At 48.1% G+C, this 14129-nt stretch overlaps 1 protein-coding gene across 1 annotated transcript in view; it reads left to right on the plus strand.

Annotated features, from left to right (window-relative positions):
- The first annotated feature begins 12772 nt into the window (after nt 1-12772).
- The window catches only part of GLIS2 (GLIS family zinc finger 2), a 288177-nt gene continuing 286820 nt past the window's right edge, over nt 12773-14129 (plus strand). Inside the window, exon 1 of the mRNA XM_078663137.1 lies at nt 12773-13416. The gene's annotated coding sequence lies outside the window, so the exon portion shown is untranslated. The remainder of the gene's footprint in view (nt 13417-14129) is intronic.

The raw sequence follows: 14129 nt of genomic DNA on the forward strand, positions 1-14129 counted from the left end.
CTTTCCCAACTTATTATGTGGGGTCTACAATGCGTGGCAGAGTGGCGGCTTTAGCAATGGCCGCTTTATTATTTGTTTCCATAGAGTGAATGGCTTCGGCGTTGCTTTATGTCGTGGCAGTTGTAAGTGTAGTGATTGGCTGATTTCGGGAGTGCGTCATTGCTTTGCGTCGGAGGAGGTGCTGCTTGACCGGCGTGTGTGCGCTGTGTGACAGGTCAGACATGGCGGCTCAGTGTATGCGGACGGCGATGCGGCAGACTTTGATTTTGAGAAGCACATCATTCCGGTAAGAGTGCGAGTGTGAACGTTGTCGGAGGTCACTTCAGTGTCTCTAGCAGGGGTCACTCCTGTGGGAGAGTCGGGGGAATTAGAGGAATCGATGCCTTTTTTTCACTCTGCGGAGTCAATACGAAAGGTCTTTTGGGAAGGTGATCTGGAGCCTGTAATGAGCTGCTCCTGTTAATTTATGGAAAGTTTTTTTTTCCAGAGAAGAGAAGGCACGGTGATCATTTTGAAACTTAAGGGAAACACCTGTCTTGGCAGTGTGTAAATTCCTGCTGATGAAACTCCCTGGTAATCGCCAAGATTGACTGCCGCATTATTCCCACAGTGCCCTATCTTGCATCTAGGCAGAGTTATTAGCTTAGTTCAGTTCTTCCCAGCTTTATTGTATGTTAGATAAAAACCTACTCGCAAATATAACATTGATTTTCACACAAAAGTAAGCATATACAATATTAGCATTAAATCACAAATCTTAACGGGCCTGAACACATAATTTAATACCACATACATAGCATTAGACACTGTATGGGATAAACCCTACTAACAACAGTTTTAACAAGCAGAGCATGTATATTTTTTTCTAGCTAAAAATTCACGTTGCTGGTTGCTGTTAGTCGAGTCGTAAAACCTCACAACTGAGTGAATTTTGTTTTTCTCGAGATGATTCCAAAGTCACTCCCAAACTATTAACGTGGTCATCTGCACACTTCCCCAGCCATGGGCCTGCTTTCCCATGCCTCCATCTAGACTGTTAGTCTAGTAGTCACTCTGCTTAATTGCCTCATGTTTACCTTTTAAGATGATGCATAGTACACCTCCTGCAGTGACCAGCTAAGACGAGCACTGTGCTTGCCAAACCACGACAACCTTTCTATCTTCCGATTTTCAAGTTACCAAATAAATCCATGTTAACAAGAGTGAACTGATCCAATCCCAGGTTATGAATCTACAGCCTATTATAGTTGTAGTCCAGATTTAGTTGCTTCGGTTGAACTAACATACCTGAAATTATTGTTTTGGAGAAGAAAAAAATAAGCCCAGGACTTGAGCATCGGGCCCTTGGGGACATGAAGCAGTTCGATAAACTTACTAAATCACTCTACATCTCATCCTGTACCCTGCTACTGCCACCGATACCATCATACTTAGAGCAGAATGTTGCTTTATGTAGTTAACCCTAATTAGTTAATTTCATGCTATTTTCACTGTATGGGCGAGAAACTTGTAGCTACGCTTTCAAAACTGTGGTCAGCGACATTTCGTGTGAATGGCTTCTCAGCACCGCTGCCCACTCCTGTTGTCGGGCTGAATGCCTGCAGGTGCATATAGGTCCATCCATACTAGACGCCCCCCTCCTTTTGACATCTCTTCACCTTTTCCTCAGTGATTGCATCTTCTGTCTGTCGCTTTCGTTAGTGACAGTTCTGCTTGGAGAAGCACTACAGTGTTCTGTATTGAAGAGTGAATCTGATGTGTGTATTATCTTCTCCTGGGCTGGGATCTTTATTCTATTGTTATTTGAGGTTGTACGTTGATGTCTGTACATGCAACCATGAAGGTACAAGTTGTTTAGGTTACTTTTTAGAGCTTCATTTTATTAATTGACATCACGGTTTTAACGTAAGGGTTACGAGCATATGTAGATAATCGCTTTATTTTGTAGAGCTATTGCTTGATGCCACTCGTGGTTCCATTCTCTGCACTGATGCTTAGTTGGTAAGTTTTTGCCCATCCGTCTTTCCCCTTGTCTTTAAGTGTCTTTCCCCTACAGTAAATAAGGCTGGCACATAATCGGTGGTTGCCACACTTGATGTGTACCGGTATTGGGTCCATACTGCCGGGTTGTCACAACGTGAGATCAAGTTGAAGCGCTTGAATTATCTATATGGGGTATTGTTTTCTGAAAATGTAATACATTTCTAATTTTTATCGCTATTAAAAGCTTACGTCTAGAATGCAATGTTTGTGTCTTGATGTATTAGCAGTGTTAGGTTGGCACTATTTAGCTGCCTCACCTTTCTGCGTTTCCAATGTGTGGGTGTTGGCCGTCCTTAAGGTGCTTTTTGAATAGCCTGCCCCTCACTAAAACATCGTTTAACGTAGCAGGTTCACTACTACCCTGAATTACACTCTGTATGATCGCTGTTCTTTCTCGGGGCTTCCATTGGCTGGGCCTTCACTGTCATCACTTCCTGCACTGAAGGATTGTGGTTTTTAGGTTTCGCCTGGCGCTCGCCACACACACCACACCACACACAGCTCACCACACACAGCTCACTACCATACATGCCAACATTTCAGAAGAGCAAAGTGTGTGTGTGTGTGGCTCTGTGTGTGTGTGTGTGGCTCTGTGTGTGTGTGTGTGGCTCTGGGTGTGTGTGTGTGGGTGTGTGTGGCTGGCTCTGGGTGTGTGTGTGTGTGTGGCTCTGGGTGTGTGTGGCTGGCTCTGGGTGTGTGTGTGTGTGTGTGTGGCTCTGTGTGTGTGTGTGTGTGTGTGTGGCTCTGGGTGTGTGTGTGTGGTTCTGGGTGTGTGTGTGTGGTAGTAATTGCTGTCTGCTGAGCTCGTCCGTAGGGTACAATAGGTCTCACATTTGCAAGAGATTAAGCTAATGGCAATGTAAATAACAATGCCATTTATTTATCTGTTTTCAAAACCAACACATAAATACAAAATTTGTCATTTACAATGCCAATAGCTCTAACTTTTCCAAAGGCGAAACCATTGCATTGTAAAGGCTTGTTTGGGGGGTAATTGATTGCTATATTTCCACCTTACCTAGTGCAGCCCTTGCCCTCTTGCAGCTCACTCCTGTTTCTTTCCCTTCCTCTATCCAAGAGACTTCCTGTGGTTACAGTTGCTGTTGTATTTTACCATTATTATTAAGTACATTATTGTACCCGTATTTCAGTTTTCCTGTTCTTGCCTGCAGGTATTTTTCCACTCGGGGTGGGGATTTGTGCGTCCTTGACACTTTACAAACTGTGTGGCGAGTGATACGGTGCATTGTGACTAGTGCAGGTACTAGGGGGCAGTAGTGAAAACCCAGTATATTAGGTACCCTCTGCAGTGCAGTAGATCTTTCCCCATTGTGAGCACTCCATGTCCTTGTCAAGCTTGTTATTCCTCAGTACATTTTTTTAGCCTTGGGACCTTTTGAGTGCCAGTTTCCAGCTTTACAGCGCCTGGTGAACACATTGTACAGCAGTACAGGTATTTTTTTTCTCAAGGCTTATTTTGAAGTAACCTGTGTGAGATTCCTGAACTCAGTTACATCCACTTCCCCCAGACCCCTGCTTCAAGGTAATCGTAGTAAAGCAAGGTAGTCCAGTCTCATGGCAGCTTCATCCATGAACCCCCTCCCTCTTTTTTAAACGAAATGGGGGATCCAGATATTCACTGGAAAGACTGGGTCAACTTATTTGACTCCTACCTCACTGCTATAGGGGGGGAGAAATTCTCGGCTTTGCGTAAGCAACATGTGTTACTCCATAACCTGGGATTTTAGGGAAGAAAAATGTATGACACCCTTCCTAATCCTGAATTGGAGGATGATGAGTTGGATTTAGACGTGTTTAGGATTACCATGTTGAAACTTGAGACCCACTTCGGGGACAAAGTTAATGTGGTCCTAGAGCGGCATAAGTTTTTTTCACGAGTGCAGGGTAAGCATGAGTCAGTCACCAATTATGTAGCCGCACTCCGGGGTCTTACTCAGTTATGCAAATTTGGAGATTTGAATGACTCCCTTATCAGAGATCAGCTGGTGAGGTGTACACACAACTCGCGAATACAAGAGAAATTGGTTGCTAAGAATCCCTCTTTGAGAGAAGCCATTGCTATGGCTCAGTCCATCGAACACACTGCGAAGTGTATTCTGGAAATGAATTTACCAAAAGAACCTGTGAGTGGGGTGAACAAAATCCAATGTAATGATCTAGAAGATTATAGAGAGGGGGAAGTTCTCAAGATCAGGTCTAAGGATATCAAAGGTGAGAAACCGATCAGCATTACTGAAGGGTTGAAGTGTTTCAGATGCGGGAGCAGCAATCACCTTGCTAACAGCGTTCATTGCACCGCACGAAATTCCACCTGCATTAAGTGCAATAAAAAGGGCCCCTTTGCAAGAGTGTGCAAAGATGGGGAGATGAATCAGGTAAAGGTGGTACATTATGAAGAGGAACAGACTCCCAAATTTGTGTTCCAAAGTATGGCAGGTCATCTTATGTTCAACTGTGAGACCAGGAGTACAGGCAGCGCTGGTCTTCTGGTGCCTTATTCCGTTTTCTGGTACCAGGGGGTGTGCACACTGTGGTAATTTGGCCTGCGACATGACATTTGTACATATTTACAGCCTTGTAAATGCATGTGTAACCCTTTTACCTTTCCTTCCTCAGGTCCACATATTATTGCCATTAATTGTTATAGTTGGTGCATATATTCCTTATCTGCGTCATCTTAATATGTTCTTCTTTACTGGTTTTCCTTCCACAGGCCGGTTCCCCACAGGCCTGGGGATTCCTCTTGTCTTGTTCCTTTCCCCCTCCCCCCCTTCCCCTTTTCTCCCTTCAATTAGCGAAGGGAGATGTGTTGTAATCTGCTCACTCTGTAATGTATTCACAGTGGTACATTCCGACCCCCCTCTGGGCCCTTACCTGATGGTGTGTTCCACTGGAGGCTGCTTTAGAATGTTGAGCTTCTCCAGGCAGTCCGGAGAGTGGGTGACAGAATAAAGGTTGTTCTTACCTTCTCCTGGTGTCAAGAAACTTCTTTGCAACACTATCGCTTCTCTAAATAGTTTAGACGGCCGCAGGGGGCAATAGATCAATAGTCCAAAAAACGTAAAATTGGTTGTTAGAGATTTTTTTTTAAAGGCGCTTTCGCAATCTTGGATACTTTCCTGGGTGAAGCTACAGGTATAGCAGTCTTTATAGATAATAGCAATTCCGCCACCTCTCCCTGATGCTCTATCCACATTCTTCATAGTAAAGCCTGTGGGCTGGGCCAGTGCGGGGATGGCCACTGAGCCTTGGGAGAGCCAAGATTCCATTAAGAATAGCACGTCTAGCAAGTGCTTGGATAGTAAATCAAAGACTTCTGCATGATGTTTAACTAGCAAGCTACAGTTAATGCTACATATTTTAAATTAGAGTTGCTGACTGCCTAGTGATGCACTCGGGCTATATTATTGAGGCCTAATATTGCAAACACTACAGTGCAAGGCACCTACAGTGGGTGACCAACTATGGGACCCACACAAACGGCTGCTCCTTTGTACTTTGAGCAGGTCCTCACGGGAATAGATTAGCCTGTGGGTGGGGGATGGGGCATAGTGCCAAGCGCCTGGGGCTGTCCAGGCGCAGACGAGCTTGCCTTCGGCGCGCCAGCGGAGCATCCATGCTACGACATGCATAATGTACCTGGGGCACAACTGGCTCCTCCCAGGCACGCCTCTGATTGGGGAAAATTGACCAATCAGAGCGCAGCACGGCCGGAAAGTAAGCCGCCACAACCCCCAAAGAAGATGTCAATGTGAAAGAAACAGCGTTTCTTTGTAAATTAGAGGGTCTAAGGGCGACACCTGCCTTATTCAAGAGACCCATCTACTCAATGCGGACTGGAAATGCATGCGGTACCTCTGGTTTGACCGCCAATATTTCTCCTCTGGTCCAGGAAAGCAGACTGGGTTGTGATCTTGCTAGCCAACCATTTCCCAGGGAGGGTCACACAAACACAAGCTGAACTACAAGGTAGGCTACTTTCCCTGCGCATTTCGATAAAGAAGTACACATTCATGCAGATGCAGACACTCTGATAAGGGGTGACTTCAATCTGGTCCCAGATGCGATCTTAGATAGATCGTCTCAAAGGGTGGGTCAGGCAGGAGCATTCACACACGACAGGCCTCCAGTGGCTGAGAGACATGGGACTGGTAGACGTGTGGCAACTGCAACATCCAAAAGTAAAAGATTACACTTATTTTTCAGCAGCCCACCAAACTTATGCCAGGATAGACTTCACTGCATTTCACAGCCACCACCTCCTGAACAGACTTTGAAGCGGCCGCCCTTTCTTATCATTCTCCCATATACCTCATACTGCACCTCGGGTGCCACCTCACAATTCCGTGCCTGGTACCTCAACCATAAGTTATCAACATATGACTCCACCTATCTGACATCAACAACACCATAAGTACTTTCCTCAGCACCAATGACACACCTGAGACTTCCATTGTCCTGGTGTGGGCCACACTAAAAGCAGTAAGGATAAGTGATCCCGCCTAGAGGGGCAGGTGAAAAACATTGAGGAGGAACATAACAAATCTGGATCCCACGAAATAAGGTGACAACTCATGGTAGACCGTAAACAACTTAAGGCCCTAGACATAGATATAGCGGAATAAGTCCTCCTCCGCACCAAACGAAAATATATTGACGGGGGCACCTAAGCTGGGCACCTGTTGGAACATAAGCTACACACCCAAGCTGCACACTCAAGCAAGCCGGGCTGAAGACGGCTGAAATGCCAGAAACCGGTCCTTGGAAGCTTGTTTCCGTTCCAGGGAAGGCATGGATTGGCAGTTCGGGCTGGACTGTTCCCATGAGGCACAGGGTCAGACTGATTTGCATATGGCCATGTCTGAACTGGGGTGGCGGAGTGAGCTAAAGAACGGTGATGGATTAAACCCGGATCAGTTGACTGGGGTGAGTGTTTGTATTGTCAACGCTCCGTCCATCATCACCTTTGGTTTTTCCTTGTTCGCCCTAAGTTGGCAGGGTATGCTCAGACGTGAGTCCCTTGCTCACTTTGCCACTGGAGTCAAGCAAGCCCGGCTGAAGACGGCTGTAATGCCAGAAACCGGTCCTGGGAAGCTTGATTCCGGTCCAGGGAAGACATGGCTTGGCAGTTCGGGCTGGACTGTTCCCATGAGGCACAGGGTCAGACTGATTTGCATATGGCCATGTCTGAACTGGGGTGGCGGAGTAAGCTAAAGAACGGTGATGGGTTAAACCCAGATCAGTTGACTGGGGGTGAGTGTTTGTATTGTCAACGCTCCGTCCATCATCACCTTCGGTTTTTCTTTGTTCGTCCTAAGTTGGCAGGGTATGCTCAGACGCGAGTCCCTTGCTCACTTTGCCCCTGGAGTCAAGCAAGCCCAGCTGAAGACGGCTGTAATGCCAGAAACCGGTCCTGGGAAGCTTGATTCCGGTCCAGGGAAGACATGGCTTGGCAGTTCGGGCTGGACTGTTCCCATGAGGCACAGGGTCAGACTGATTTGCATATGGCCATGTCTGAACTGGGGTGGCGGAGTGAGCTAAAGAACGGTGATGGATTAAACCTAGATCAGTTGACTGGGGGTGAGTGTTTGATTGGTTCAGATGCTCCGTCCATCACCACCTCCTTTTGTATCATTAAGGGAACAGCACATACATTTTGTGTGTATTTATGCCATTAACAAACCATACACTGACAGCCAGAGTTGGGGCCGTTGCTCTAGGTGCATCAGACTGTCTGCCCTATTGAGAGTGGAAAGTCTGATGTATTTTTCTTCTCAGGTTGGGACCATCAGACTTTCCTGAACTGTAAAAATAAAAATATAAACACTACAGTCTAGTAGAAAACTCTCAGGGCGCCTGCGTCAGTTATTTTTCAAAAACAGAGTCTCACTGAGAATTTGTGTTTGGAAAACAAAATGAGTTTGCTGATTGGCCAACTGAAATAGGGTAGGTTATCTGCAAACTTTCATTGCCTTAAGAGGAACTGCTGCTCCTCTGAAGGCACAGAGATTTTAGCAGAGCCAGCGGAGATCTCAAAATATGGATGGTGGTAGCCTAGCAAGAAGTAATGAAATAAGTAACAAACATGGGCAATGGATGGGGTTCCCGGGGTTGAGCCCCCCGCTACTATATATAGATATATAAATGCCTCTAAACGCGTTGGGACTCGATCATACTTACCGATGGTGCCGGGCAACTTGAACTGGTACACTACAAAGTGGGCACGTTGTTGTATGCCTCTTCAAAGCTTTGGGCGATTGGTGGAAAAAATAAGGACAAGGCAGCCCTGCCATGGGAGAGAGCACCATCTTGCGATTTAAAGAGGCTAGGGCTTGATACGAATTTGGAGCCGTTTTTTCCAGCACAAAGTGCCAGAAGTAAGAATACTTTGCCCTGACACATCGGATCCTACTAAGGATTTCAAATATGCTTTCAATAATACGGAGACACATTGAATCTACGAAGGGAAATAATGCAAATATTCTCCTTGTACTGCTAAACCCAGAATGCATTTGGATTGAAAGACCACTTAGCGTGGCCCACTGGGGGCCGTTAACTAATAAAAACAATAGCAGTGGCGCGTTTTAGCCAGGGAGCTGCGTTGCAGAGAGGTGGTCCAAGGCCATGCTCCCTTCTTACACCACTCTGTAATGCAGCTCTGTGGGGCTTACTGGAGGTAGCTGGTGGGCTAGTTGACTCCCAGGGACCCTCAGGACTCAAAGGGACTATGGGCCAGATGTAGGTACTTCATATTTACCACTTCTTAAATACCGAATTTTACCGATTCGGTATTTAGGAAGTGGTAAATATGAAGGGGGGAGATGTAGGTATTTCCAGATGTGGAAATACCGAATCGTTAAGATTCGGTATTTACCGAATCTGGAAATACCGAATCGGTATTTCCTATTGATTCCTATGGGCTGTGAAGCCCATAGGAATCAATGGGCAATACCGATCGGTAAATACCGATTTTAGCAAGGGTGGTGGGGGTGTCACTTTGACACCCTCTGGCACCCCTGTTGTAGGCTTGTGTGCCATGTGGCACACAGACATGCCCTTAGGGCATGTCTGTGTGCCACATGGCACAGGTGTACATGCACAGATGTGCATGTACACCTGCATCGGTATTTTACCATGCAATTGTATTTCATGGTAAAATACCGATTTTCAAAGCCCTGTGTCAATGTGCAACTTGGCACCTACATACCGAAAATGCATTTTCGGTAATTTTACCGACCGGTATATTTACCGATTCGGTAAAATTACCAAAAATGCCTGTTTTTCCACCTACATCTCAAAAACCAATTACCGGTCGGTAACGGCCGAATTCGGCCGTTACCGACCGGTAATTGGCCACCTACATCTGACCCTTAATCTCCAATTTACAACGCACCAGGGGGTGCGTTTGCACAGTGGTGCTGGGAGGGGGCATGGCCTGATGTGACAAGTGTGCCAACTAGCCCACCAGGTACCTCCAGTATGCACCAAGGAGCTGCGTTGCAGAGAGGTGTTCAGAGGCCACGCCCCTTTTTACATCTCTCTGCAACGCAGCTCTGTGGCACTTACTGGAGATACCTGGGGGGCTAGTTGGACCCCAGGGACCCTCAGGATTCAAGGGGAGTTAATCTCCCAACTTACAACGTGCAAGAGGGCCCGTTTGCACAGTGGTGAAGGGAGGGAGTGGGACCTGATGTGACAAGGGTGCAAACGAGTCCCATTCAAATGCACTGAAAAAAACCATAGGTTTCAGGGACGTTATAGTTAGAAATTAACATTGCAAACACCTTTCAAATTCAGTGAAAAAAACATAGGTTTCAGGCACGTTATAGTTAGAAATTAGCATTTAAAAAAACCTTTGAAATTCACTGAAAAAACAATAGGTTCCAGGGACGTTATAGTTAGTTGGACATTTCACTCGTACAAAACCATAGAAATTCCCCGTAATAGTTAGTTGAGCTAACTATAACTCGCGCCCCCGCGATGCACTGCTGATGACGTCACATAGTACATCATTCATGACATGGTCAGTGACATCACTGATGACATCACTGATGACTTCATCCACGTCAAAATCTGATGCACCTCCTCACACCCTAATATAACCTTTGATACACCCACTGTAAAATAAAGACTACCATTTTCTAAACCATTGACACACCAATACCAGTTACTACATCTGTACTCACTGATTCCTAGGTTTACACACACATCCACTCATTCACCCATACAGTCACTCATCAATACAACACTATCATATGCACTCATACACCTATATAGACACTCAACCACCGCCACTCATCCATTGAGTTACTCACACACCTAGTCAGTCATGTAAAGAATCAATCACACTCTCATTTCCTCACCTATACAGTTATACTCCCAACACCTCACTTATTCAAGCATATACAAACACATACTTACTCTCTTATACAATCACTGATACCAGTACACATTCATCCATACAGCCACTCTCACAATCACTGCCTCTCACATATAGTCATTTATATACTCCAACTCTCACATACACTTCCTTTTACATATGTAGTTACTTGGACAACATGTACCACTGAGACATCCAATCTTTCACTAACACACCCATACACACACTCACCCACCCATACAGCTGTTTCCACATGCACTCTTGAACCCATACACCCAGTGAATCAACCACTCATATTTCTATGCACAGTCACACACCTCCCACCCACCCACACACACACACTCAGTCTCCCATACAAATACTCAGGCAACCAATCAATAACCCATATAGACACTCATGTAGCTACTGACCAACACATGCAGCAGCTTACACACCAACAGACATACTGATACACACAGTCAGACAGTTTAGTCACTAACCCATACATTCAGTAAGACACATTTAATCACTCACTTACACAATCAGTCACGCACCTACTAAATCCTTCATCCAGACACTTATACACCCACTCATTCTTCAATACACCTTCGCATATATATAAAACATATTTAAACTGTACAGAAACACATAGTCACTGGGTGATGTCCTCAGTGATGTCATTTGAGATGTCATCAGTGATGTCACTGACCATGTCATGAATGATGTAATATGTGACGGCATCAGCAGTGCATTGCGGGGGCGCAAGTTATAGTTAGCTCAACTAACTATAACGGGGGAATATCTATGGTTTTGTATGAGTGAAATGTCCAACTAACTATAACGTCCCTGAAACCTATGGATTTTAACAGTGAATTTCTAAGGTTTTTTTAAATACTAATTTCTAACTATAAGTGCCTGAAACCTATGTTTTTTCAGTGAATATATATATATATATATATATATATATATATACATACATACAGCCCTGGGGGTGGAGTCCCTAGGGCCATAATAGACTCTCAGAGGGGGTGCGGGGCCCACCTCCCCTTTTAAACAAAACACAGCCTTGGGGGATGGCAATACCCCAGGTCCTAATGAGGCTTTAGGAGGGGGCTATGCGGCTACCCTCCCCTTTTTAAAAAACTAGTTTGCCCCAGGGGATGGGGTCCCCTTGGGGGCTTTGTGATCTCCCTGCCCCTTTTCACTATATTTGGCCACGGGGCTGGGGTCCCCGGGGGCCAATAAGTATCGAGGAGGGGCAGCGCACCCCCTCACTTTATTAATTGCTTGGCCCCGGGGGATGGAGTTCACAGGGCAAATAAGGCTCAGGGAGGGAGTCTGCATGCCCCCTATCCTTTATTTGGAATTTGGTCCCTGAGGATGGGGGTCTCTGGGCCAATTAAAGGTCAGGGATGGGGGCTGCATGCCCCTTCCCCTTGATACATATGTTTTAGTCCCGAGGGATAGCATCCCTGGGGATTGACGGCCAACCCTATGCCGTGCTGTAAGTAGCGGGTTGGCCACAGGACCTGGCAGCAGGCCAAGCCCCGTGGTAACCCCTAACTGTGCACGGTCTTTGGTGCAGCGTTGCGTTGGCAGTCTGTGGCTACAAGCCAGGCCCTGCGGCCAAACCCACCCTGCGCACAACGAAAGGTTGTGTGCAGCATAAGCCAGTCCCTATGGCCCACATACTACATCACCTACATCACTCATGACATCTTCTATGACATTTCACCTAACTATAACGTTGCTTTATCTTAGTTGTTTCAGTATATATATATATGTATATGTATATAACACACACATACATATATACACATATGTGTGTGTGTATGTATATATATATATATATGTGTGTGTGTGTGTGTGTTCAGGAGGGAGTATGGCACTGCACCCACTCGCTGCAGGGCCATGCATCCTGGCCCTTTCCTCCTGCACGGACATACCCCCACCCGTCCCCACCTCTGCGCCCTTGCTTTGTCTCCTCAGACACCCCCGGCCTGTCTGCGTCTTTGTGCCTCAACCTCTCGTTTTCCTCTCTCTGCTCAGCAGTTCCCAGTCTCTCCCGGCACCGGCCGGCGGGCCATGCTTTTCTCCATTCTTCCCTCCAGCCTTGTCCTATCCCAGTCACTCTCCTCCCCTTCTCTCCTTTTGCTCTCTGGATTCCCCCCTTCACGATCCCTCCCTGGTGTCCTCCTCCTGCGCCGTCTCTTCCCACCTCTTCTCTTTCCCTCTGTCTCTCTCCCTGCCCCTTCGGTGCTCCTCCCCACCTCCTCACCCCTCTGTGCCCTCCCTCTCCCCTCCCCTGGCTGCCCCAGCCCGTGGAGGGCAGGGGGCGGAGCCGCCTGCATGGGCTGAGCTGGTAGGGCCGCGGCTCAGCCTTGAAATGAAGAATTTGGTCTGAAACCGATCAGAGCTGGTCATTTTCAGACAGCTCCGCAGGGCCGCCATCAATCACCCCTCCCTGCCTCCCTCCCACTCTCCACCCCGCCCCCCTCCGCCCCCTCCTCCTCCTGCCTCTGCCAGCACCTCAGATCCTGCAGCTTTGCTTCTCCTTCGTACCCCCTGGACCCCCTCCTCTCTGCACAGAGGGGGGCAGACACCCCTTCCCTGCACCCCCCCCCCCCCAGCCCGCAGACAGAAGCCCCCGCCCTCCCCGTGCTCCAGCGGAGCCAGGGCTGCTCTCCGGCCCCCGGCCCTGCAGATGTGGCCATCAGAGCCAGCCAAGCCAGAGGAGGGTCCCTATTCCCAGCAGGGGAGCGGGGGACAAAGGGCAGGGGACCCCCCACGCACCTCCCTGTGACCCGATGACCCGCGGCTGCCGGCCCACCTGGACTCTCTGAGAGGCCCGGCTGCTGGAGACCCCAGGATTCCTTGCACCCCTCTATTGGATCTGTGTCATTCTTTGGAGCGCATTGACTCTGCAGGAGGGGCGCACCCCGGCCCCTCCCCTCAAGGGACCCGGACTCGGAGCCACCTGCACTGTGACCAAGGTAAGCTTAGGGACCCCCCTCTGGCTACATGGGGGGGGGGGGGGGGGGTGGTCACCTCCATCCAGCCTTTTAAGGGTGGACTCTGATGGTTCCGTGAAGTGGATTTGTTTTTTTTAAGTAATGTGTCTCCTGCCTGTTCTGTGTCTGTGCATCTGGGGGGGGGGGGGGGGGGGTGGGAGGAGGGAAGGGGGGGTCCCAAGGGGGGGGTCCCCAACCTAGACTTACCTGCCATTATCAGAACCTGCCGTGAAGGGCAAGTGCTTGTCAACCCCCCACCTGCTCCAAGAGCCAGACTGGCACTGCCCCCGCACCAGTTACCTTTTTAATAGGCATTGTTGTTATCTACTGTGGGTAGAAACTTTCTGGAGAAGTTGTGCGTCTTTGCGTCGCTGGCAGCATATGCAGAAGGAATGCGTGCACGGGCTGCGGGTGTTTTAAGGTGGCTGCTTCATGGGGCGCGTCGTGAGCAGCTTCCTGGTCAGGTGGCGGGGCAGGGTGGGATGGCGCGGCGGCCGGCGAGAGGGACCCCGCTTTGATATGGAGGGAGAGCTGCTGATGCCAGCTTATCTATCGGGCGATGGGCAGTATCTGAAGGAGACAAGGACCAGCCGTGAGGATAGCGCACGCACCGGCCGTGATTATAGTGCATGCCCAGGGCACGCACCGGCCTTGAGTATAGGGCAAGTATAGGGCATGCACCCGTGAGTTTAGGG

This window comes from Lissotriton helveticus, chromosome 10 (genome assembly GCF_964261635.1).
Source record: "Lissotriton helveticus chromosome 10, aLisHel1.1, whole genome shotgun sequence".
In the NCBI taxonomy this organism is placed as follows: Eukaryota; Metazoa; Chordata; class Amphibia; order Caudata; family Salamandridae; genus Lissotriton; species Lissotriton helveticus.